Source organism: Ictidomys tridecemlineatus, unplaced genomic scaffold (genome assembly GCF_052094955.1).
Source record: "Ictidomys tridecemlineatus isolate mIctTri1 unplaced genomic scaffold, mIctTri1.hap1 Scaffold_350, whole genome shotgun sequence".
NCBI classification, from domain to species: domain Eukaryota; kingdom Metazoa; phylum Chordata; class Mammalia; order Rodentia; family Sciuridae; genus Ictidomys; species Ictidomys tridecemlineatus.
Window position 1 is genome coordinate 96,755 of NW_027522417.1, and position 26,101 is coordinate 122,855.

General features: G+C 43.5%; 1 long non-coding RNA gene and 1 pseudogene across 3 annotated transcripts in view; one reads left to right on the forward strand and one right to left on the reverse strand.

Annotated features, from left to right (window-relative positions):
• The first annotated feature begins 5,087 nt into the window (after positions 1-5,087).
• Positions 5,088-12,986, forward strand: LOC144373316 (uncharacterized). Of its 2 annotated transcripts, XR_013433044.1 has the most exons (4): positions 5,088-5,421; positions 6,659-6,735; positions 10,883-11,023; positions 11,717-12,986. It is a non-coding gene; the product is annotated as an uncharacterized LOC144373316 (long non-coding RNA). The 2 variants fall into 2 exon arrangements; XR_013433043.1 differs by lacking the exon at positions 11,717-12,986 and having other exon boundaries at positions 10,883-11,028.
• Positions 12,987-16,866: 3,880 nt separating this feature from the next.
• LOC144373315 (secernin-1-like) overlaps positions 16,867-26,101 on the reverse strand; it is a 54,389-nt pseudogene continuing 45,154 nt past the window's right edge. The window contains exons 6-7 of the transcript XR_013433042.1: positions 22,706-22,885; positions 16,867-20,892 (exon numbers count right to left, since the gene is read on the reverse strand). The product of XR_013433042.1 is annotated as a secernin-1-like (transcript). The remainder of the gene's footprint in view (positions 20,893-22,705; positions 22,886-26,101) is intronic.

A 26,101-nucleotide genomic window follows, 5' to 3' on the forward strand; every position in this document is an offset into this window, starting at 1 on the left:
CCTATAGCATGACCCATCAATTCCTCTCCTGGATATAGACCCAAAAGAATTTTCAGCTAGTCTTCAAACAAAACACTACACTATGAATGCTGTGCAGAAACATTCATAGCGGCATAATTCACAATCACCAAAAAGTGGAAATTACTGATGAATTGATTGACAATGCATGATCATCCTGTAATGAGATATGATTTAGCAATAAATGATGCTTGAAAACATTATGCTAAGTTAAAGAAACCAAATAGAACAATCACAGTTGTAAGATACCATTTATATGAAATGTCAAAAATAGGCAAATCCATAGAGTCAGAAAGTTAGATTAGGCATTCCAGGGACTGAGGGTTGGAAAATGAGGAATGATGGCTAATGGATGTGGAGTTTCCTTTTGAGGTGGTGAAGATGTTTCAAACTCCAGGATACTTTTCATCTTGTAAAACCAAAACTCTACACCCATGGATTAATAACTCCATGTTTCCCTCTCCCCCTGGCTCCTGGCAAGCACCATTCTACTTTCTGTCTCTATGATTTTGAATACTCTAAGTACTTCCTATAAGCAGAACCATACACAATTTGCTTTTTGTTACAGGCTGATTTCACTTAGCATGATGTCCTCAAATTTCATCTATGTAATTTATGTCAGAATGTCCTTCCTTTTTAAGGCAGAATAATGTTCCATTATGTATGTATGTATACATACACACACATACAAACACAAATACCACATTTTATTTATCTATTCACTGGATGATTGGGTTCTGCCACATTTTAGCTATTGAAAATATTTACTGCTATGAACAGAGGTATACAAATGTCTCCTTAAGACTCTGATTGTCATGGCATACAACTAAACCAGTCAGGGTCACTCCACGTGAATTGGGCTGGCATGAAATAATGACACAGAAATACTTTTTTCTTTGGGTTTTATGACGACTCTTCTGATCTAGTTCCCACAAAGGAGGCAAGGCTGGCAAGAAAGAGAAAGAGCACACCTCAAACCCAGTTTTATTGGGAAGAATCCATTCAAATGAAGCAAGGGGTCAGGTTTCAGGGGGCTAAATCTAGCTTTGCGACGTCTCCCAGGTCAGCAGGTTGACTGACATCTTGGAAGACCACACCTATCTCATGTGCTGTGTGATGATCAAAGGCAGAACAAGTGAAAGAGACACATCTGTGCACAGCCCAGACAGAGCTGCAGCGTCAGTCCAGTCCACTTGTGTGTTGAAAATGCTCACAGCTCACACACACAACCCATGGCCGCGTGCCACATCTCTCTACATTCCTATCAATCAAAGCTAGGGGGCGCTCAGCTCCTATGTGGCAACTCCCGACACCGGATTTCAAATTCTCTGAGGGTATATATCTTAAAGTAGAATGGCTAGGTTGTATGGTAATTTCTATTTTTAATTGGTTGAGGAACCTCCATACTAGTTCCCATAGCAGCTCCACCATTTTACATTTTCACCAAAAGCACATAAGGGTTCCAGTTTTTCTCCGACCTTATCTACCCTGATTTTTCAGTTTTAAATTTTAATTTCATTTCATAGTAGACAGTCTAGTGAGTGCAAAGTGGTATCTCATTGAAGTCCAACTCCTCTTTGAAAAGAATTATTTTATGTTTAAAGTAAAACTTGGCCACCATTATTTTCAGGAGCCGTGCAACTTCTCTGCTAGGCACTGCAATGACTTTAGCAGTATAGGGTGGATCATGTCACAGAAATTAAAGGATGAGATGTTCCAAAGCTGAGAGAATTCATAGAAAAAGCATACCTCAGGGGGAGAGTAATTATTTCTGCCTTTGTGGTGGGAGGTTGGGCAGGACCCTCTGCCCCAGTGAGCTTTTTTTGTTACTGTCCACCACAGCCCTTCATAAACTGTCTTCCAGCCTCCTACTCCTTGACCACAACTTCTGTCTTTCCTGGGCATTTCTTTATTTCTCTAAATCTGCAAAGGTGCTTTGATGTCTATAAAATCTGTCCCTTGATCTACTCTTTCCCTGAGCCTTCTCTGCTACTCTTAGAGCCAGCATGTCTCCCTGTCTCACTTCCTCTCCTCCTGTTCTCTATCCTGCTGAGTCCTCCCAGTCCTTCTCCCCTCCCTACCATGGCAAGAGCTGCTATCAAGGCCACCAGTCGACCTCCCCCTTGCCAAATCCGATATTCAGAGGCATCAGGGTAGTGTACAACCCTGTCTTCCAAAGCTCTTCTCCCACTTAAGATTTTCCAACAGCTCTCCTTCTCCTTTCTACTTCCCCTGAACTCTGAGGCTCCTCCATTATTTTTTAATACCAAAAACCTCAGAATCATTTTCAGTTTCTTTCTCTTCTCCCACATTAAACTTAGCAGTAAACTCTAGGGCATCTTCCAGTGAAATGCATCTAGAATCTGATCTCTCTCACCTCTTCTTCCACCCCAACCCTGGCCTAAGCATTTCTTTCACAAATTACCTCAGGAACCTGTTAATAGGTTTCCCTGCTTCCCACTGTAGCACAACTGATGTGTCTAAAGCCCAAGCCCAACCAAGCTGCCCTCTACCCCACAGCCTCCAGTAAATTCTCATCTTGCTCCAAAGCAATGAGAAATTTTTATCATGGTTCATAAGACCTACATGAACTGTCCCTCTCGTCTTGAACCACTCTCCTTCCACCTTAATTGCTCTAACACCACCTCAATTTCTAGAACATTCAAAGCACAATTCTGCCTCTGGGTTCTTTGCATTTGCTTTTCCTTAGGTATGAGACATTTTCTCAGATAGCCACAGACTCATTCTCTACTTCCTGTGGATAAAATGGTACCTGTCTATCATCTCAGGCTGCCAAAACAAAATACCATAGACTGGCTGGCTTAACAGACATGTATTTTCTCACAGTCTAGAAGCTGAAAAGATTAGGTGCTGGCTGATTTAGTTTCCTGCTTTGACAGAGGAAACTCTGTCAAAGAGTTTGAGAGCCACCTTCTCACTGTACTGACATGGCAAAGAGAAAGAACCACTTTCTAGTATGAGGACACTAATCCCATCAGGGGACCCACCCACATGACCTCATCTAACCCTGATTACCTCCCAAAAGCACATCTGCCAATACCATCACACTGGTATTGAGATTTCCACATGTGAATTTGAGAAGGGGGGACACAGTTCAGTCCACAGCAGTACCTTATCAGACAATCCTTGACTGATGTAAAATAGTAGGTCTCTCTGGCCCATCACTTTTTATTCGCTTCACACTCTTTTTTAATAGTCTTCAAGGTATTTTATCGCCTGCTGACATGTGATGTGTTTACCTGCCCCTTGTCTGTCTTCCCCCGTGAATGGTAAGACTTGAATGGCAGAGAAGGCACCAATTTTATGCACTAGCCCATCTCCAGCTCTCAGAATGGAGTCAGACATGCACTCAGTAAATACTTGTTGAATAAAATAGCTCACTCATGTATACATTGCTCAACCATTTACAGAATAAAAAAATTGGAAATATCACAAAACTCCAAAAAATTAAAGCAGAGCCACAAGATGGAACACCAGAAAAACATTAAAACAATGTTACCAAATATTTAGCACATTGAGAAAACATCAACACCATCTTGAATGAATAAAATAATACCAAAAAAGTACACAAAAATAAATACGATCTATTTTGTTTTTGTTGTTGTTGTTGTTCTGGGATTAAACCCAGGGATGCTTAACCACTGAGCCGCCACATCCCCAGCCTTTTTTTTTTTTTTAATTTTGAGACAGGGTCTCTCTGAGTTGCTTAGGGCCTCACTAAATTGCTGTGGATTTGAACTTGGGATTCTCCTGCCTCAGTCTCCTGAACTACTAGGATTACCATTGTGTGGCTCTGTGTCCTGCTTATAACTTAAATTTTAAAAAATTAAATTAAATTAACTTGTGTGTTGAGGGAGAAAAAGAGAGTTTGATCAATTAGAGGAAGAGATTAGAAATACACCAAAATATGAAGTGATTGTCACTCAGTGCTTGTCTGTGTTGTCTAAATTATTTTGGTAAATGAATACTGCTTTTAGTAATCATTGAAACTTTTAGATTGCAAATTTTGGGGAGAGAGAAGAAGATTAGCCTACCCATAGGTCCATGTACCTGTGCAGGAAGGGAGGCATATGGCGAGTAGGGTGACCTCTCTTAGCTTGGGCTTAGTCCAGAGGAGATATGCTCAAAGGGATGATGAGTCTTCTGTGCCCACAAGTTCTATGATGGCAGTGACAGTGGGGAAGGAGAGAAAATACAGATGGAAGGTTTAGATCCAATGGAACCTGTCATTCCCTTCACTTAGAGATTACGAGAAGGCCCTTTGTGGGTCATATGGCTTCATGTACAGCTGGAGAAACCAAGGCAGAGTACAGTGGCCTGCCTCTGCTGCCCTGGTCAGGGCTACTTCAGGTCTCTGCTCCACGTCCAGAGTGATCCTTGCGTCTCGGCCCATTGCCTCCTCACTTTCCTGCCATGGTGGACTGAAGTTAGGCAGACCGTTGGCCCTGCACTGATGGTTAGGTTTGCTTTTCACACGAGTCTGCCTTTCCCAAGCTCACCTTCCAGCTCCCAGGAATTGCAATCCAAGGCTGGTAGAAGAATCTCCAGGAGGCCCTGCCTTAATGGCCAGCCAAATTTCTAAATCCTTTCTGGACACTCTCCAAGTCCTACATATCCATCCTCATGTCACTTAGCTACAGAATGGATTTTCTTTTTTCCTAATATGAAAATGTGGCTATGGCTGGAGAAAGATACAAGGCAAGCTTGGTTTGCTCATGAAGAAAAACAAGGCTGAAAGCCAGCTTGGCCCTGGGTCCTGCTCTGTCAGCCCCGGCACAGACATTCCTCTTTCAATCTCATAATGCAGAGAAGTGTGCACCAGGACTGCTGTTCAAATGTTCCTCAGGGCCACAGCTGCATTAGCAGGGAAGCAGAGCCCTCAGTTTGCAGGAGATCGCAGCAAAGGCAGCAGCGTTCACTCTGTGGGCTCTGCCAGTGCAGTAGGGGCTGGATGGAGATGGGGAAGAGATGTAAAAGGATTTCTTACTCTGAGCTCCAGTACCAAAAGTTTGAAAACTGTAGTTTGGATGAATATGAAGTTCCTTTCCATGGGGAATAGCTGGTGTGATAGACAGTTTCTGCAGAATGGCCCCATTTGATGAATTCCAGAAGGTTCTAGTGACATTTTATAAGGGGAAATCCCTTCAAAGCCATTTTTAAATCCAAAGCACTCTCTCTAACCCTGTCGATGTCCCGACTACTCACTTCTGGCACCAGTGAAATTTCTCTTTGCACTAAGGCCAGAGTTGTTCTTTCTATTTTATGGAGAACTCACTGATTATCCTTTAACCTCTCTGCTCTTGTTTCCAGGCATCTGTAACAAAACTAGGGAGAGCTGTTTACCTGAGGAAGCCTGTTTTATTACCTAATGGTCTTCAAATGGTGAGATGTTGGCCCCCAGGGACCAGTCAATCATGTCTAGAGTCCGGGTTTGAGTTAACAATTGGGCATGGGCCTGGGGCAGAAGTGTGACTGGCACCTAGTAACAGAGAGACCAGTTCTGCTGTTAAATGCCCTACATCACAGAGGATGGCCTCACCACAAAGAATCATAGAGCCCAAAATGTTAATAAAGCCTGGATTGTGAAACCCATACCTAGAAGATTTTTCTGTAGTGGACAGGAGTTTCTGAAAATTAAAAATAGTCATTCCCAAGGCTGTCTTCTCATAGAGAATCAGATCAGGGGCTGTCAGTACCTTTTTACTTTTACTCAAACTGTCTCAAAAATCCTAGATTCCCTACATCATTTGCTCCAAAATATCTTTATTCTAAACCCAGTGCACTCATTAATTTAAAAAAATGTTTTAATGAAAGTTACAGTGCCCATTTATTAATGTTTTGTTAAGTTTCAGAGACTCTTCTGAGTGATAGTTCATTTTTAAAACTGTACCATACAAAGTTGTCCCAATGGTTTATATATATCTCATGGTAGAAAATTCAGAAGTATTTATTCACAAGAATTTTAAAAAATCATAATTCTACTCAAGAAGAAACATTTCCAATTATTAACTGTGTTTTTAGTGAATTTTAAAAATAATCAAGACTGTTCTATTTTAAACAATTTAGTTCCTCCAAATCAAGACTTTTTAAAAAGACAGCTGCTTCATACACCATTATATGATACTGAACCCTAGATTACCTAGAACCTTTGGTTGAACACAGGTTATTATCAGTTTTTCAATATTATAAATAATTCGTGATCATTGATTCTTTATTTCACGCTGTTTTTTAAGTAGCACAGCAACCTGGACTGTCCTGGGGAGTTTGGGACATGGGTCTAACTGATCCTGGCATGGTGACTGGTACACTGTAGATGAGTGTAGCAGAAGGTTGTGGTGATCCATGAGTCAGGAAGTGCTAACAAGCTTAAAGATGATGGGCCTCACAAGGTGCTGTCCTTGCAGCATGGACATGACGACCCTGTGTCTGTGGTCTGTGGCTTTAAGGGTGGGGCGGAAGCACAGTCCAGGGCCAGGAGCCCAGTGGTCTCAGGTTTCCAGGCTCACCTTGCCCTGGGTTCCTTTCTGGTGTGAAAGTGCTGGCTGAGTGGGTTTCTTGGTGGAGTGGGCCCAACCTTCCCCAGTCCAATCAATGATGAGATCTTCCTTGTTTCTCTCAGGCCGCACACCTGGTCCCTGGCTCCAGACAGAGGCAGCTGGACAGAGCCCAGATGACATCAAAGGCAGAAATGCTCAGGTAATATAGCCCTCAAGGAGATTCTCCTGGGGAGCACGGAAAGGCTCAACAGCTGGGCAGCCTTCCTCACACTCGTTTTCTTCGTGGAAAGTCATTTTGGCATGGCTTTGTTTCAAGCCAGAAAGGAACACTTAGAATTCAAGAGCTGAAACATGGAAGGGACCCCCAGAATCACTACCACATGCAGAAGCAAGTTGAGCCACTCAGAACCCCCTTTGGACTCATTCTGCTGTCATCACCCCAGTCCCTGCCCATTCTTTCCTGAGTAGCATAGTTTGAGAAACCTGTGAGAAAAACCCTGTAGCATTTATAAAATCTAATTCAGTGTTCTCTCTCACCTATAGAATACATGGCTCCTTTTGGTACCCTTAGAGCTTTTTCCTCCATCGATATTATAATTGATTTTGGCCAGACTGACTCACAAGCCAAGTCCTTTGGCTATAGGAAATTGACAAGGCCAAGGGGGAGACCACACCGGTGCTTTTGTGCTAAGACAGTCTTAGAAGAAATGCCCTTGCTCACACCCCATGCAACTTAGAAGTGTCTTCTAACCTGGGCAGAGGTGGCATCTCTCACTGTACAAAATGAAGTCTCAGGTTTAAAAGTCCTTTGTTTCTTTGAAAACATGTATAGTCCTACTCTGGCCTCATCCTGTTTCAGGGTTCTGTGTGACAGACAACAGGCTGGCTTGCTGGTACACTGGGCCATTCCACAACGGGATGGAATGTGAAGGAAAGTGACCTAAGAAGGAAGGGCCTTGATTCCCAAAAGCCAGGGTAGTCCCTGGGACAGGCGGTAGGTACTTCCTCTGGCAAACAAGCATTTCCCTTCTCTAACCTCAGCTAACCCAGGAATAACAATATCCATTCTCAGATGATCATAGGTTCAAAACAGGTATACAGCTGTAGTTAAAGAAGCATATGCACATAAAAAAGAAAGAAGAGAGGAAGAATATGCACAGAATTGTTACTAGGTGGAGGGGATTCTGAGAGGATGATAGGATAAGACACACCAGGAATCTGTCTCCCCACCTGAACAACAATTGCACTGGCAAAACCCATCTGTTGGATTTTGTATGGAACTCTGTGTAGAACTCTGGGGTCCATTGAAGTCTTGCAAGATCCAGGGGATGCTTGGAGAATAAATCAGAATTGATTTTAGGCACTTTTAGCTTGTACCAGTAGCTGCTGAGCATCCCCCAACCAGCCCCATTGCAGGCAGCTATGCATGTGTTCTTGGAGTAACTTGCACACAGTTTGGGGGAGCCAAGATGGGCAAAGGGAAAAAAATATCCCCATCCTCCACACATTGGGGATCTGGGCTTTGATTGCCCACTGTTGCTTCCGAAAACGTGGGTGCAGGTAAAGAGGTGGCATCCCGCCTGCACCTCTTCCCACCACTGCAGATCCCTATCCTTCTGGCTGAAGCAACCCCCAGGAGAATTTTTTTTTCTTCCCTTCATTTTACTGTTTCTACTTTTGGAATCCAAACGTTAAAGACCAAGGTGTTTGAAAGCAACTTCATATGTTGGGGAAATTAGGAAGTAATTACGTATGTTCAAGAGAAAAGGCATAGGCTCCAGAAAGACCTGAGAAGACCTTAAATTTACACCTCAAGCTGATTCTTGGCATAGAGATAACATACAAAAAATAAAAAAATAGAATAGAATAAAATTAAAATGATAACAAATACTTTTAGCAAATTCTGAGGAAGGAAGAGGATCTGCTTTATAGTGTTATGGCATTGTTTGATTCAGATGTCATTCCCAACAACAAAAAAAAAAATCAAAAATTACATAAAGAAGTAGAAAATTGAAGACCATTCAACAACAACAACAACAAAAGTATCTTTGAAAAAAGGTTGATGGCAGATCTATTAGACAAAGAGTTTAAAACAGCAGTCTTAAAAATGTTCATGCTGGGCATGGTGGCACGTACCTGTAATCCCAACAATTTGGGAGGCTAAGATGAAAGGATAGCAAGTTCGAAGCCAGCCTCAGCAACTTAGTGATGCTCTAGCAGCTTAGTGAGAACCTGTCTCAAAAAAAAAAATTAAAAAAGGGTTAGGGATGTAGCTCAGTGGTAAAACGCCCCTAGATTCAATACCCCCTACAGAAAGTAAGTAAATAAATAAATAAATGGCAACTGGCTTTTTTAAAAATAGTAGATGGACACAATACCTTTATTTTATTTTTATATGGTGCTGAGGATCGAACCCAGGGCCTCACTCATACTAGGCAAGTGCCCTACCCTGAGCTCCAGCCCCAGCCCAAAAGGCAACTGTCTTAAAGTTGCTCAAAAATGTAAAGGAAAATGTGGATAAATTCAAGCAAATGATGTATGAACAAAATGTAAATATCAGTAAAGAGAAAGAAAACAGAAATTCTGATGCTGAAAAAATACAACTGAAATGAAAAATTCACTAGAGAAAATGAAAGGCAGACTTGAGGCAGCAGAAAAACAGAATCAGTGAACTAGAAGAAAGGAGAGTCAAAATTATTAAGTCTGAAGACCAGAAGGAAAAAACATTAAAAGTGAACAGAGCCTGTCAGAGCTATGGGACACCATCAGGTGTTTTCAGGGAGACAAGAGGGGCACAGAAAGAATGTTTGAAGAAACATCACAAATTTGATTAGAGGCATGAATAAAAACATTCAAAAAGCTCACTAAACTCCAAGAAGATGAACATAAAGAGACTAACATCAAGGCACTCTGTAACAAAACTTCTGAAGAACAGAGTATCTCAAAAGCAACAAGAGAATCGATTTGTCACATACCAGCTATCCTCAGGAAGGTTATTGGCAGGTTTCTCATCAGAACTTTGGAGAGGACAAGTAAGCTAATATATTGAAAGTATTAAAAAGAAAAAAAAAACTGTCAACCTAGAATCCTATATTTGGCAAAACTGTCCTTTAGAAGTGAGGAAGAAATTAAGACATTCACATATAACAAAAGCTGAGGGAGTCTGTTCTCCCTCGCCTGCCTCATGTCTCTGGCTTTCAGGAATCTCATGCCTTCCGTCTCGGATCACCTTCCTGCACATTCCATGCAGCCCTGCAAAATGGTCCAGTGGAGACATTTCCCATAGAAGATGATCACTGCTTTTTACTTTCTTCCTAGTATACTTCTATAATTTCTACAAGGAATGTATTGCTCTTGTGATCAGCAAAATAGAATCATCATCATAACTATAGTCTCATATATTTATATGGCTCTTTACAGTTTTTAGTTGGTTTGTACATGTTATCTCATTTGATCCTTTTAATCACCCTGTGATCAAACTGGAGAGAAACTTTTAATGCCATTTTATTTTTCAGTACTGGGGATTAAACCCAAGGACTCATATAGGCTAAGCAAGTGCCTGACCACTGAGCTACACTCCCAGCCCCAATGTCATTTACACAAAAGAGAAAACTAGGCTCCAGAGGCTAATAGGTTTGTCGAAGGTTACATGCCCAGACCTTCTGACCTTCCTCTGGCGCTCCTAACACTATATATCACTGAGAAGAGCCTTCCTCACCATCAACGGGGCAAGGCTAGGTGGGACATTATGCAGTATCTGGTCTCCAGTCTCATGACAGGCACAAACCTAAATCACCCCATACTGATGCCTTTTGTCTCTGCCCATGACAGTCCAGTCAAGGATGGATTAAAAGTCTCATTGGAAATCCCACTGAGATCTCTGGAGATCATCTTCAATCATTTTCACTGCAGTGAGACACAAAGCATCGCCCAGAGAAACCAGTGGGCTCTAGCCAGCACACAGTGCCCGGGGAGTACTCTCTCCTTCATGGATGCTGGGCCGGAAGTCTGAGGGTCTGACTTCCTTTCCCAATTTTCCCTTGCCCTGACCTGGCATCTCCAGCATGTTCTTGGCTTTTCATGAACTTCCTGTACAGTCAACTGCTGGTTCTTGGTCTCTTCTAAATGTTCATAAGTCAGAATTTTAGGTTGCCACACATCAACTTCATGCCCCATCTCGTTTGCCACCATGACCCCTTGGGTTAAAAAAACCTCTCCTTACACATGATGGGACCATCTTCCCAGCCTTGGTGGTTCTGTGTGAATGAGGAAAAGCTGTGTTTACCACCCTTGGGCGCAGTGAGTTTTCTAACCCCACCTGGTAATCTTCTGTCATGTTTCTGCAGTTATCTCTAAAGACACTCCTGTGAGAAGATGGATGAAGCCAAGACCAGGGGTTCCATGTCACAGGATGAACATGTCAGGCCCCACCATACTCAAGCTGAATTCAGTCGACATACAGGCTCTGAAAGGAGCACTTATTTATTGTAAATACGTGGTTTGCATGGGCTTTAAAGCAACATTTTAGTCCACTTTGAGTTATTTCAGTAATATTTTTAAAGAAAACCACTATTTCTCCATTACTTAAAATGTATCTTGGCATTTGTCTGTACAGACAGAGCCCTGCCCCACTCCATTATGTCTATCCTGTGACTGTAAATATGCTTGCAGCTGGCCCTTCCTAGATTCTTAACCATTTTTAGAGCATCCTTAGTTTGTAGGTGGTCCCAAAGTCCTAAGCAGTCACAAAAGCTTCTTATTGGCATGACTTTATATTCTCATTGCACCAACTGCAAAATCAAACCAAATAATGCCTTATAAACGATGCATCTCAGAGGAAGTAGTGTGTGCCCATACCCGGACAGTGCTGTGCAGCCTCCGGGGAGTGAGATGTCACGTCTCACTTCCATTTTGCAGTACAGGGATGTCTTTTTGCTGCTTAATGTAAATATACTGCAGTGTAAAGGCAGGAGTGGGCTCAGCCCCTCCAGTGCCTTCTACAGGGCCCTTGAATTATCAGTTGAATTATCCTACAAGTAGCCAATGCTCTTACTGTTTACAGTGCTCCTAGTGCCCATGTCTCCGTCACTTCCCTCCTGCCCCTCTAAGTTCCCAGCTCCATCCTGGAAGTCCAGGTGAAGTCACCTTTATGAGATTTTGGTATTTATTTTTTCTTTTAGGAAAAAAACATATGCTGGTTCTGATTATCATGAACTGCTAATCCTATCCCAGAAGTCTCCCAATCTCCCAAAGAGGTTGCAAAGATTTCCATGGAAAATATGAGAAATGTGTAAAACAAAATGTCTGAAGAAATATATGTCTCAACTATCTAGCCACAGCCCACCCTGAGAATCTGGGAACCCACCATAGGCCACACTCAGCCCCCTTCCCAGCTGAGGGAAGATGTCACAGGCCCACAGCTTCCCCTTTGCCTGTAATGAGCACCTGGGGGCAGGTGCACATTCATCTCCCTGATTATGCAGAGTCCAGCTGGGCTGGAGATGTCCCTTACCTTTTCCTTGAGCCAGCAAAGGCATGGAAGTGGACAGGGAATGCTGACATGGATAAAGGAGAGAGATTAGGAGGAAACGGACTTGATATCCCTGAGGAAATCGAAGAGGGAGAAGAGGAGGATAGCAGAAAAGTTTGCTTTGGAACAACCCACTCATGTCCTCAAACCTTGAGGATGCGGGACAGTGAGCAACAGTGAGCCGGGTTTGCCCAACGTGACTGCAGACCCCTCACTGTGGTCTGGAGCCGATCAAGCTGGTGTGCTGCATCAGTGTGTGCTTTCTTATTCCAGATGGGAGAAGAGAAACTGAGTCAGCATCAAGTATGCATCTCTGGGGCACGACACAGGCCAAATCGTAACAGTTAAAATCAGTGGGAAAGAAGCTTTCGCAGGCCTTTTGCATTATTGATTTATTATATTGGTTCTGGAAGTTTTCCAAGAAGTCCAGGATTTCATGTGGGGGACAGTATCCACTCTGCCTTCCTTCTGGTTGCATAAAATATTTACAAGAGCTTTAATTTGAATAATGGAGAATGCCCTAGACACTGGCAGTTCCACTTTGGAGTGGACTGCTGGCCCTGGTGAGGCATTCAGAAGTTCTGCTGGGATAGAAAATTTATAATAAAACCATTCAAGAACAGAGGGAAGGTAGGAGCAGAAACCAAAAAATGGCAAATAGGGAGCAACCTCAGGAATCCGGCATCACGTGTGTCCTCCAGACCTGTCACTGAACGCGCACCCTCCAAGCTCATGCAGTGTACAGGCTGAGCCCCTTAACCATGGACTCATCAGAGATGCATCCCTGCCACCTCCCACATCCTCACTGACCCTGTTGTCTGTAACTCTCCCCCTGTTTCACCTGTATTTTATATTTATTGATGCCTTCCTCTGCAGATTCATTTCTTTGTACCTAATAAACTAACTTTAATAAGTGGAAATGCTTCTGAGGTCATTTCCTGTTAAAAACCCATCTATGGTCACCAGTACTGATCTAAGCCAATTTTTTAATGGTATCATATTTATGAGATACTGTGTGATATTTTGATATGTACGATGTATAATGATCAAATTTGAGTACCAAGGCCAAACATTTTGGGGAGGGGGCACCAGGGATTGAACTCAGGAGCAGTCAACCACTGAGCCACATCCCCAGTCCTATTTTATATTTTATTTAGAGACAGGGCCTCACTGAGTTGCTTAGCTTTTGCTGAGGCTGGCTTTGACTTGCAAACCTCCTACCCCAACCTCTCAAGTCGCTGGGATTATAGGCATGCACCACTGTGCCCGGGGAAAGCCAAGGGTTAGAAGTTTAAGGATGGAAGGGCTTCTGAGAAGGCCACAACAAAATGGATGTTTACATGGACCTCGTGCTTGCTATAACATACAATGATGGAAAGAGAGCCTTTCTTCTTTGAGCTAATTTACTGAGTGTTTGGTTCGACCAAGCCTAGGGGTTGGGGGGTACTTAAAAGTAGCTAAAATTAGCAAAGTGTGGTGATACATACCTGTAATCTCAGCAACTGGGGAGGCTGAGGCAGAAGGATCCCAAGTTCAAGGCCAGCCTCAGCAACTTAGTGAGGCTTAAGCAACTCAGCAAGACCCTGTCTCAAAATTAAAAAATAAAAAGGCTGGGGATGTAGCTCAGTGGTCAAGTGCTCCTGGGTTAAATCCCCAGTACCTAATAATAATAATAATAAAGTAGGTAACTATATTTATTTAGTTTTATTTATATAGAATGGGCAGAGTGTATTGTTCATAAATTCTGCTAAATTGTATTAAAATGGAAAAAAAACCTTTCAGCCTAAAATGCACTTTGACCCCCACTTCCTTAATTCAGCAAACCTCTCCAAAGAGCCTCCTGGGTGAAGCAAAACCATCTCCGACTCCATTAATACTGTTTTAGGTAGACTCTGAAGCCTGCTCTGGAGGAGATTTGGCTTATCTGCTAGGTGAGCTGGCTCAGGATGAGAGCTTAGAAAATACACACAGATTTGAGTCTCTATCATCTCATATGAGTTTTGGAAAGTAAATTACTTGGCCTGTGCTTTAGTTGCATTACATGGATGTGTACCTGGGCATATAGAGATGAAATCACATGAGCAGGCCCTGACCCTTTGGTCACTTCAGTCAGGCAAGGGCACACCCCTCCCTCTGAGGAGCCACCAGTTCACGTATTTCTTGCTCATTCACAAACAGGGCTCTGCTGGCTGCATCCCAGTTGCTCCCTTTAGTCGCTGGCTGAGCTGCTGGGACCACGCTTCACTAGCTTTGCTGTGGGATAACAAAACAGGAGGGGTAATTAAAATTCATAGATGTTTCAAAAATAAATCTCATCTAGAAACTAATTTGAAAGCTAGCTACTACATGCTTTGCATCCTAATGAGTTAAGGAGCTGACTTTTTTTTTTCCTGCTGCCATATTGATGGAGGTACCAATAAGCTCTTTGGTGACCAAGAAAGGCCAGTCTGAGTGGGGAAAAAGAGCAAGGGCCCAGGATAATCTACAAAGTAGGTGATGAATTCTAAAGTCCAGGCAGGTGGTAAAGGAGCTGAGCTATACATTGAAGGACCTTTACACTGAGGCACCCCTTAGGAAATTAAGAATGGGAGAGGTGAGAGGAACAACTTCATGAGAAGAACTGTAGATTCCAGAAGCTCTTCCAGAAGTTCCAGATTTTCTTCCAGAATTTCTAGGAGTTCCAGAATCTCAGACTATGCCCCAAAAGCGTTGGCATCCTTCATGAACCCATTCTGTCATGGGTTGAATTATGTCCCCACAAAATTCATATATAGAAGTCCTTAGCTCCAGTATATCTCAGGATGGTACCTTATTTGGAAAGAGGATCACTGAATATATAATTGTTTTAAATGAAGTCATACTGAAGTGGGCCCTATGTTCAATAGGGCTGGTTTTCTTATAAAAAAGGAAAATTGGGTATTGCCATACACACGGTGATAATGTGGTATAAGAGGAAAGCAAAGGTTGGGATGATGCTAAAGATTTCCAGCAAAGCACCAGAAGCTAGTCAGGAGACATGGAACAGATTGCCTCTCACAGCCTCAGATGGAACCAACCCCACAGACACTATGATCTTGTACATCACATCTAGGCTCCAAAGCCACGGAACAATAAATTTCTCCTGCTTATACCATCCAGTCTGTGGTATTTTGTTATAGCAATCCTACAAACTCATACCTACTCTTGGAGCTTTTCAGGAGTGTGTTACTTTAATGAAAAAGAAATAGGTGAGAATAATATTTAAAGTAGCAATTCCTTATGTCAATGGAGCAATTGTCTAATCTGATGTTGACTCGGGTCACTTGTTGCAGGTGGCTTAGTTCTATTTCCTGAACCAGACAATCAATTTTGCATGCCATAAGAGCAGAGAGAACTTTTTTTCTTAAGAGACATCCTTGTGTCATGGAGCTGCTAAACCTTTAGAAGGAGGAGACTCAGCATAGATAGCATCAGCCATTCTGATGATCTAGACTCTAGACTTCCAATTCTAGTTCTTTTTTTTTTCTTTAAAAAAATGTGGTAAATACACAACATAAAATTTGCCATCTTGATTGTTTTTATTGTCCAGTGTAACTGAAGGGCATCTTCACTGTTAAGCAGCCACCACTACCACCCAACTTCAGAACTCTTCATCTTGTAGAACTTCAGCTTTGTACCCATCAAATTACAATCCTCTATTTCTCCCTCCTCCCAACCCATGGCAACCACTCTTCCTCTTTCTTCTCCTAGATTTGACAACTCTGGATACTTCACATGAATTGAATTGTACACTTCCTCCTGTAACTTGTTTATTTTACTCAGCATAACATCCTGAATGTTAATACATGTGGTGGCATGGGTCAGAATTTCCTTCTCTTTTTAAAAGCTGAAGACTATTCTATTTTAAGGTGTCATGGAACATGGCTAAACCGGTCAGTATCACTGCAGGTGAATTTTGTCTGACTAAATAAAGACACAGACACAGAAAGTACTTCTTTGGGTTCAATGACTGCTCCTCAGCCACAGCTCCTACAGGAGGGGCAAGGTAGACAAGAAAGAGGAGGAGCACTCCTGAAACTTGGGTTTTATTGGGGAGAAGCCACTCAAATGAGGCAAGGGTAAGGTTACAAGAAACAAGTGGGGTGTGATCCAACCTCATTGGGTGACACCCACTCCTGGAGCTGCGCCTCTCTTATCAGTGGAGGTAGTGTCCAAACACATTGCAGTGCAATACCTGTTCAGTACCTCCTCACTCAGGACTTAAAGATGTGTACCTAGCTCCTTTCCAGAGCGGCTTCCTGACAGTATGCTTATACTACATTTTGTTTATCCATCCATACATCTACGGATACTTGTCTACACATTTTGGCTATTGTAAATAATGCTACTATGAACCTGTAAGTACAAATATATCTTTTGGGCCCTACTTTCCAGTCTTTTGTAAAGATACTTAGAAGAGGAATCACTGGGTCACATGGTAGCCCTTTTTTAAAACATTTTTTTTTAGCAACCTCCATACTATTTTGCACAATGGATGTGCCATCTTACATTCCCATCAGTAGTATACAAGGATTTCAGTGGCTACTTTTTGTTTTAAGTTGCAATCCTGGTGGATGTGACTCGATTTCTCATTGTAGTTTTGTGTTTACTTTTAAAGAATAAATTTACCCAAAGAATGGTACCTAATGCAGGAAATTTTTGAGTTGATTTTTTTTTCTGAAGATTTCCAGCAGAATACACATCCCCTTCCACACATTTCCTGTGTGCTGACTGATGCCAGCATTCTTTCATGAAACACAAGACAGAAGAGGCCACTGGACATTAACTTCAGTATTTTTTATTGTATGCTTGATGCATTTAGAGACAATCCCAAGGGCAAGCACTGGATAAAGGGACATCACCTGGTTTGTAGATAGTTGTACAAAAGACTGTTAAGACTACATGGTCAGTTCCCACTGCAGGAAATGAAGACTTTCTTTTTTATAATTCGCTGCCAGTAGCATTTTCCAGCTAATACATTTAAACTCTCACAACATGATTGCAAACATATATATATTGGTTCCCACAAGAATTCTGCATGTGACATTTCAAGATGTATGGTGTCAATCAGATAAAGCACATTTTGACAAAAACCTAAGGAGGGCAGCGGGGACTTAAGACTGTGTGGAATGAAATGCCACAGCTACAGGAAGCATACGGTAGAACTGGGACTGCCAGGCGTGTAACCTGCCACTCCTCCCCCTCCCAGAGAGCATGCCCAGTGAGGTGGGTCCCCTCGCTTTCTTCTCCCTGTGCTTCCTAAAGCTAAGAGCTCAGTTGAAGACATCTCCAATAAAGGATGGGTGAGTCTCCAATCAGAAATGCAATTAGAGACCTCATGACAGACACAGGGTCCCACCTGTCTTCCCTGCTATCAGCCAGAGCTATGTGTCACCTGTATGGAGGTGAGATGACATCTGTTAGGATGCATAGTCATTTGCTTAGTCAACAATTACTTTTTAGATTTAACGATTCATCCAATATTAAAGGAACTTTGTTGCTAAGATCTAAGAGGCATATACCTGCTCTGTTAGCTTGTAGGGTAGCTCCTAATAATAACATCAGGTCTTACATTACAGGGCACTAATGAATCTCCATAATTTTGATTATGTCCTTATTCTACATAAGGTGCAAGCCACCTCCAAAAATGAAAGCACTATTATTTCTGCTTTGCTAACTTACTTTCGCTGGAGTGTATGCCCTTGATCTGAGGGCCGTCTTCACTTATGGTAAATCCCACCTAATAGACAAGACTAACTAGCTTATGATAGGTTACAGGGGAGGTGGGGGAGAGATTCTGTCCTTTATGGCCATGACTTCTTTCTGCACAAAGCATGCACTGGCACCCTACCTTCTTAATAGATATACAAATGGCATTTAGGAAGCTATTTACACATGGTGACCTTTAAACATTAGTTTCACGTTTCATCTTGAATAATCATTTTCCCTATACAGCCTTCAGAAAAGCAATCCCTGGAAAAGAAATTATCCATGTAATAAGCATTCTTCCAAAGTAAAATCTGTTAGGAGCATTTAAAAGCAAACATTCCCCCTACAAACAGCCTACTCAAAATTCAACAACATATTTCTGACTGTTGTCACTAAACGTGAGTACAGCCACATCAGCATACTGCTTGCTCTCTGTAGTCTTTCCCCACCCTTCCCAAATGCACAAAGAAACCTGAGCACTGCTATTCAGGTTTGACTGTACACAGACCCCCCATCTCCATTGCCTGCTGGGAGGCACTAGGCCCACACAGAGGGCAGGCACACCCTTTAGTGGTAAGACATCAACATTACAGCTGTGATTGATGTACAGTTGGCCCTTTCCTGCCTGCAATGTCCACAAACAGAAGTAGCCATTGTGTTTCCCACTGCACAACTGGCTGGGTAAAGACAACAGTCATCTGTGATTTGGGCCATAGGAATAAAAGCAGGCCTTGGTGTGATTTATTTGCACTGGACTTCTGATCAAATCTTGTATTACCCTGACTATCTCAGACAGGTCAGGTCTGATAAAATGCTTCCTAACCTGTGCAGGTGAGACCATGCATTGAAAGACAGGATTTCTGCAACACCTAATTTCAAATAACCACTCCTCAGGTAGACTTTGGAAGGTAAGTACCTACATCATTCTCAAACTTCATCCTTTTCCATCTTAGCAACTATAGACACTTTTAGAATGGCCACTTCATCTAAGAGGAGACCCTCAACTCATCAGCAGTGAAAGCTCAGGTCAAATCTACACTACAGGCTGCCACTACTGGCTGCCATAAACTTTGTCAGCTGAAATAGTCTTCCAATCTGTACTTAGTGATTTTACATACAGAATTTACAAAACTGCTGAATAGAAAGTTCATGGCAAATCTATACATACACTCTTGAAAGAGAGTTGTAGAAAGAAAATATTCATTCCCATAAAATTTCTGAGGCTGGGGACAAGGCTCAGTGGAAGAGAGCATTTGAGAGTGCTTGCCTCGCATACTCAAGACTGTGGGTTTCATCCCCAGAACAACAACAGAAAAAAAAAAAGAAAAACGTTAAAAAATCTCTGATCCTTGGTATTCCACCCACATAATGAGCGGCTGTGTCACTTTCAGCCCTCATGGGCTATGACATAGGTGCTGAGGAATGACTACCCCTGTGCCATTTCCAAGTCTACTGATCCAATATTTCCTTTTGCTAGAATCATGTCAAGGATGGTGAAGCATCATTAGACCCAAAGAGCACTCTCCCGCTAGCTGCTCTATTAACAGACACTCCTATCAGTCATCTCTGCCACTTTGTCATTGTGGGAGTTGGGAGAGAGTTCCATAAATGAAAGCAAGCCCCACCACTTCCCGCCCACTTCCACTACCAGTCTGGAAGCAGCTGTAGGGCATGAGGACTAAGGGGGAAGATCCAGGTGGTCAGTTGCTTCAGACACCCATGTGTGGGTTCTGACAGGCTGGGTAGGAGGGGTGGAGTTGGACTGTGACCCCACAGAGATGTCCTCTTGTATCTGTCTGTCACCTTCTTGCCCTCTGAATGCCCAGTATGGAGCCCACCTGGTCTTCCTTGCCTACTTTTCTATGCTCTACTAGTGGGTCAAATCCTTTATGTGGATATGATATTGGAAGCAGATCAGCTCAGCTGGTGTCTCTCTGCTGAGATAAAGTAGCAACTGCTCGAATCCCAGCAACTTCAACTGCAATCTAAACAGTCAAGATTTTTTTTCCTTTTCTTTCCCTCATTAGCTGAGAGTCACAGTTGCATGGGGTGGGACTACGCTGCAGGGCCACTGAATGAATCCTAGATTAGATGCTGGTCACTAGACCAGGAGTCATCCCTACCCAAGGCCCCATCTACTTGGTAGGTGCACTGCTCTGTAGAGATAGCAGCATGTCTTTTGGGAGACCCACTTGGCGATCCTGGGAGGTCACTGGCACAGCTCCCTGAATCTCTAAGTTGTATAGGTTCTGGCTAACAGTGCTGCCCAGCTCTCCTGCATATGAAGCAGGGTTGAGTCCACCACACACGAGTACAGCACATGGAAATCAGTTCCTTGGAGATCATGGACACCAGGACACAGCTGGGGCAGCTGAGAAGGCCCTTTATTCCCTTCCATTGGCTTCGTTCCCCAGGGAACACCTGTGGATACTGCAGTGCCCACAGGCATGAGCCCAGGTGAAGAGCAACTGGGGAGGTGCCCCCTTCCCTCCACACACACAGGAGCCTGTGTGAGCCAACAAACACCTTTTGTTAACCTGGAAGAAACGGGTACTGAAAGACTAAGACTTCAAAAGAGCTTGCTTTTCCCACCAACTCAACATGGCAGAGCCTGTCTTTCAAGCCTCCATGAACTCTAGTCCTGCCAGAGGCTAATGTGTCCATTGTCACTGAAATACAAGAATAGCAGCTTCAGATCCACAATTTGTCACACAACTGAACGCAAGAGGCAGAAGGATACGTGTTACATTGCAAAGGAAGGGGACCTACACGGCTGAGAAAGGGACATTTAGAGACACAAGGTAACAGTTGGATCTGGCTTCAGAAAAGGAGACCACCTGATAACTTTTCTCATTTTACTCAAACAGGAGAGTGTTTGTTTTGCTGGTCATTTAGTCAGGTGGGAAGTTTTAAATAAGAAGGGGAAAGGGAATGCTCACTTCACTTAAAGAACTTAATCTTCGTGTCAACACAGTCATAGAAAAGGTCCCCCACCTGGGCGGGGTCTGGGGGCTCAGAGCTGCTCAGAATTTCTTCCATGGCTTCCAGGCCTTGCTTTTCCAGCTCCATCATGATCTTCTTCAGCACTCGGCCCTGCTCCTGAGGAAAGACATGGCCTTTGCACAGTCAGCAGAACAGTGGGATTGTGGCTGTGGAACTGAGCCTCGGGAGTTCTACTGGCTTCCTGCTCACAGTCCCATCCACCCACTCTGGTCTGTTCCCAAACAACTACCACGAGGACCATTCTAGAATGTGGCTGCTTCAGGATAAAATCCAGACTCCTGAGCGGCATTCAGGGAAGGCCCTGATGAGAAGCAAGGTCTTGTGGGCCTGACCTCTTGCCTCATCTCTTCCTCGTCTTCAGCCAGACTGAATTACCTGCACTCCTCCATCTCATGATACTTTCCCCCATTGTACAGTGACTCTTCCCTCAAGCGGGTCCTTCCCTACGTCAACACTTGGGCAACTTGTGCCCAACTGCCACCCAATGGCTGGGACATAGTAGGTGTACTGCAACAATGTACTGCAATGGTGCCACCCAATGGCTGGGACATAGTAGGTATACTGCAAAGATGTTTGCTGAATGATCAATAAATATTTATCTCCTGAGCACTCTTTTTAGGAGATGGTAAGAGCTCTTCCTCCAAGAAGTACTCGCTCATTTACAGTGGGTGACACTGAAGGCTTTCATTTACCCAATTAGTCCCAGAACTGAGAAGCCACTCTCCTTACTCATCCACTACTTCCTGATTCAACCCAAGAGTCATTTCTAAATTTCAAAACCCAGAGATCCCATGGGCTCTTTCTGCCCTACATTCTCATTGCTTGATACCCACAAAACCAGACACTAGTAGGTGACATTTTGAGTCTACCTGGGGCTTTCTGTCATACACCTAGAAAATAAGCCCTGTCAGAAACTTTATTAAACAAGCTTTGATAATAGAAGCAGTTTGACTTTGAAAAAGTACTCACTCTTAAAAATAAATGTGAACTTAGCCAGGCATGGTGAAACACATGTGCCTGTAATCCCAGTGGCTTGGGAGGCTGCAGCAGGAGGATCACAGGTTCAAAGACAGCCTCAGCAAATTAGTGAACCCTTAAGCAACTCAGTGAGACCCTGACTCTAAATTTAAAAAGGGAAGGGGGGACTGGGTATGTGGTTCAGTGGTTAAGTGCCCCTGGGTTCAATCCCTCGTACAAAAAAGAAAAGAAAAGAAAAACTGGGAATGTGAGAATCTTTTTCTAAAAGAAAAAAAAAGAAAGAAAAAAGAAAGAAAGAAAGAAAGGAAGAAAGGAAGGAAGGAAGGAAGGAAGGAAGGAAGGAAGGAAGGAAGGAAGGAAGGAAGAAAGAAAGAAAGAAAGAAAGAAAGAAAGAAAGAAAGAAAGAAAGAAAGAGAAAAACTGGGAATATGAGAATCTTTTTCTAAATGATATCGGTAGTATGGGAAAATATGCTTAACATAGAATTTGGTACATGGTGGTTGTGCAACCACCACCACCATCCGTCTCCAGAGCATTTTTGGAGAATTACTTTTTGGAAATGGCATATGATTGCATCTTTAAATAAAGCTCTGCCAATCAAGTATAGCTTCTTAGCCCTAAAAGGTTGCAAAGAATTTTAAGAAAGCACAGAAGCAGGTCTCCCTTCTAGAACTGCACATCTCTATTCCTCCTAAGTCAACAGTAAATAAGAGAGAGCTTGGCCCACTGAGTTCCAGAACATGAGAAGCAAAGGCTTTGTTATACTTGGTTTCAGGAGATTGGGTAGGAAAACGAGCACCCGCATTCTAGGAAGGCCTGTAGAACCTGGCTGCCCGGGAGGAGACTGGCCAAGAGTAGAGGAGGCTAACGGACTCCCTGACTCCTTCCTCAGGGACCTCATTACTCTCCCTGAACCCTTATCCAGGCTCACCTGGTCACTCTCGATGACAGCACATGCCCAGTTGTGGGCCTTGTACAGCTCATGCCGGCGGTCTGGTTTCTCCTGGAACCGAGGCTCCTTTTTAGCAGGGTCATCGTCCCCAAAACAGGGAGACTTGCTTTGGGAACGAGTTTTACTTCATCAACAAAGATGAAAGGCCTGAATATGGACCTAGAAAGAAAGGACAGTCAGACTGAGCATAGGGCACGAGGACACCCAGAGACTGTCTCTTTATTCAGCAATCATTTTCAGTGCCAACTCGTGGCAGGTGGGTTCGCGCCAAGAGAAACACACTGCATGATTTAGTAGCTATTTTAATAAAACCAACAGCCATTTACAAGCTGCAAATTCTTCTATTTACAGTGAGGAGACACTGAAATAGATTATTTCTGTCCTGGAAAGAGCATCCGAGAGAACTCTTTTAAGTTGTATAAAGTGAGGCAAAAAGACACATAGTGTTTTGGGAAAAGGATGGAATGGATGGTCAATTTTGAGATGAAAGGTCTACCCCTTTCTCTCCTGGAAAGGAAGGGTCTTTTGGTTTTAAGATTCTCATTGGAAAATCTTTGTAAGATCTCTAACAGCCTCGAGGAGGGTACTGATTAAGACAGATGAAGCAGAAATTCCCAGAGATCCCAGAGGGGACACCTGCAGAGAAGCAGAAATCTGGCTGTGTGAAAGCAGGTGCTAGGCAGAGTGAGGGGCCTGATGCCCCTTTATTCTTTGATCCAGCTCTTCTGGCAGGACTGATGTCTGGCAGGCAGGCGTGTGTGAATATCTTTGTGCGTGGCTTGCACACATCATCTCACACACACACACACACACACACACACACACATACACAACCACACATACACACACATACACACACACACACATACACCAAGAGAGCCATGCATATCAAAAGCTGTGGCCTGGTATTCCAGGTCAGTGTCACAGCTGATGAACACTGGGAAGGACACTTATTCTCCCTTCACCCGGAGAAAACACTGCTGGGCAGAGGGGCACTCCTGGTAGGTATGGGCACTGCTGGACCTGCGGTCTGATGTTAGCCAAGCCATGGGGCAGCACCTGCAGTAAAGATAAGAGGGCGTGAGCCACGTGCACATCTCATGTGTTTTCAATTTATCAGATTTGGACTTTACTTTGCCCTTCCATGGGTGTACCCTGTTTCACTCCAAGGAGACTCCATTGGGTTAGAAGTGAGCTTGGATGCTGACTTTTTCAGCCCAGAGGTGTTAAGATGTGAGGCAGCCAGAGCAACCTTGCCATTGTGCCCTGAAAATACATTCATGTGCACCATGATCTGAAAAGGACTGGTGATCAGTCACCCTTGCTCCCCTAGCTGTGTCTTTGGACTTACAGCATCAGCATCCCTGCTCTGTCTTGTCCCGCTGAAGCAGAATCTGCATTTTAACAAGATCCCGGGGGATTCATAACATCTGGGTCTGAGAAGCACAGTCATAGAGAACAGTAGTGGGAAATAACCTCTCTGATAGTTTCCTGAGGTGATCACAGGAAAGGGGTTGAGAGAGCACTGACACTGGTCACAGCATCTAATTTAACCTACATGTCAAAGGCAATGAGAATTTGCACCCCATGGTGATGGAGTGAGTGGTACTAATTAAGGATGCCTGTTGGGGACTCTGCTGTCCTCTGCAGGTGATACATATCATTCATATGGGAGAATGGTCCCCTCCTCTGCCCTACTGCTGGGGAACACAAGGTGGGCCAACCTGGGTGGAATCAAGGCATATCCCTCCTTAGCTACCATCAAAGGAAGTCGCCCAAGACATAGGGAAGCTACTTACGCAGAGGGAAGACACACTTCCACCCCCTACAGCCTCTTGGAAATGATTGTTCCTTTTCCCTTCTACTGACTGTTGGATATGAAAAATGAATTAATACAAAACTTCAAACTGTCAAAACCAATTCTGATTACCTGGGAAGTGAGAGAAAAAGAGTGTGCTCAGCACAGAACAGCATACAGAGCTGTCTCTGGGTCCCTCTGGTCTCCAATGACACAACTACATCCCAACCAGCAAGAGTCCTATCAGATCCTGCAGGACCAGATAGCACCAGGGGTGTTCTGAGGGGTTCCTGATTTTTTCCCAGTGCTGGGGACTGAACCTAGGGCCTCATGCTCACTAGACACACACTCTGCCAGTGAGCCCAGCCCTGCCAAGAGTGTTTCCAAAAGCCAGTGTACATCATACAGGAGTTGCCACACAATGGCTGGCAGGCTCCGTGACTAACATAGAGACCCTCTGCTGAAAGGGGCCTGGAGGGCCCAAGCCCACTCCTGAGTCCACACCTACTCAGTCATAGGGCTCTGCATTGGGTAGAGCAGTGACAGCATGGCTCCCCATGGTGTGAGGCTCTGTAGTGGGACTGGTGCCGGCCCCAGCACCAGCAGCCCAGGGAATTGCAGGCTCCAGCAGAGCCCACTGCACCCTGGCTACAAGGGGGGGCCCTTGGAGAGGAGACCTGTCTCCCAGCCCCAGGCCTCGATGATGTTCACCTGCTACTTCTTACAGGCCCACACAGCACCTTTGTTCTCTAGCACTTAAAGCTGGAGTGGAGTAACCTCCTTATTGGAAACCTGCCTTTATATTTCTAGAACCTAAGTGTCTTGCTCACCAGGTGTCTCTTCTGATACACTGACTCCAAGGGAGAACCTTGCCTGCCAGAGGGGCTGGAAAGAGACATCTTGGCAGCACCTACTGGGCTGAGTTGCCTTTTGACATGTGAGACAAAGAACAGACTGGGACTGGGAATAGGGGCATGAGTACTCTCTCTGCCTCTGACCAACTGGGGGCTGATGTTTTCTCATTCTTGGGCTCACCTGGATTAAAATGGTCTCTTCCAGCTTCTAAAGCTATCTTGCCAATTCTATGTCTTTGTCCTAAGACCTGTGAACTTGTAACTCCACTTCAACCCACAGTCACAGTCTTCTGCACCCAATATACAGGACACTGGTAGTAAAGAATGCTCTGTTTGATATAACTTCAAACCCAGTCGAAGCTCACTGGAATATGGAGATTAGTTTAACTCATGACAGCGTCTAGGAGCTTTTCTAAAATAAGAGGTACTGTATGTTCAGACCTCCCATCTATTTGTTTGATCTTAAAAATAAAAATATGAGCAGGTGCCCATAATATTTTAAGCAGCCTAAGAGTTCCAAAAACTTCTTTCCATACTCTGTGAGGAAGTCAGCATCCTCGACTGCTAAAAACACAAAGCATAAATTTGTCAAGGTGTTTAAAGGAAGAATTTTTGAGATTCAATAAATTATATAAATAATAAAAATTTTAAAATAAAATTATTTATAGAATAAGGAATATAATAATTTTTGATAATACACTGCAATAATATTAATATTAATTT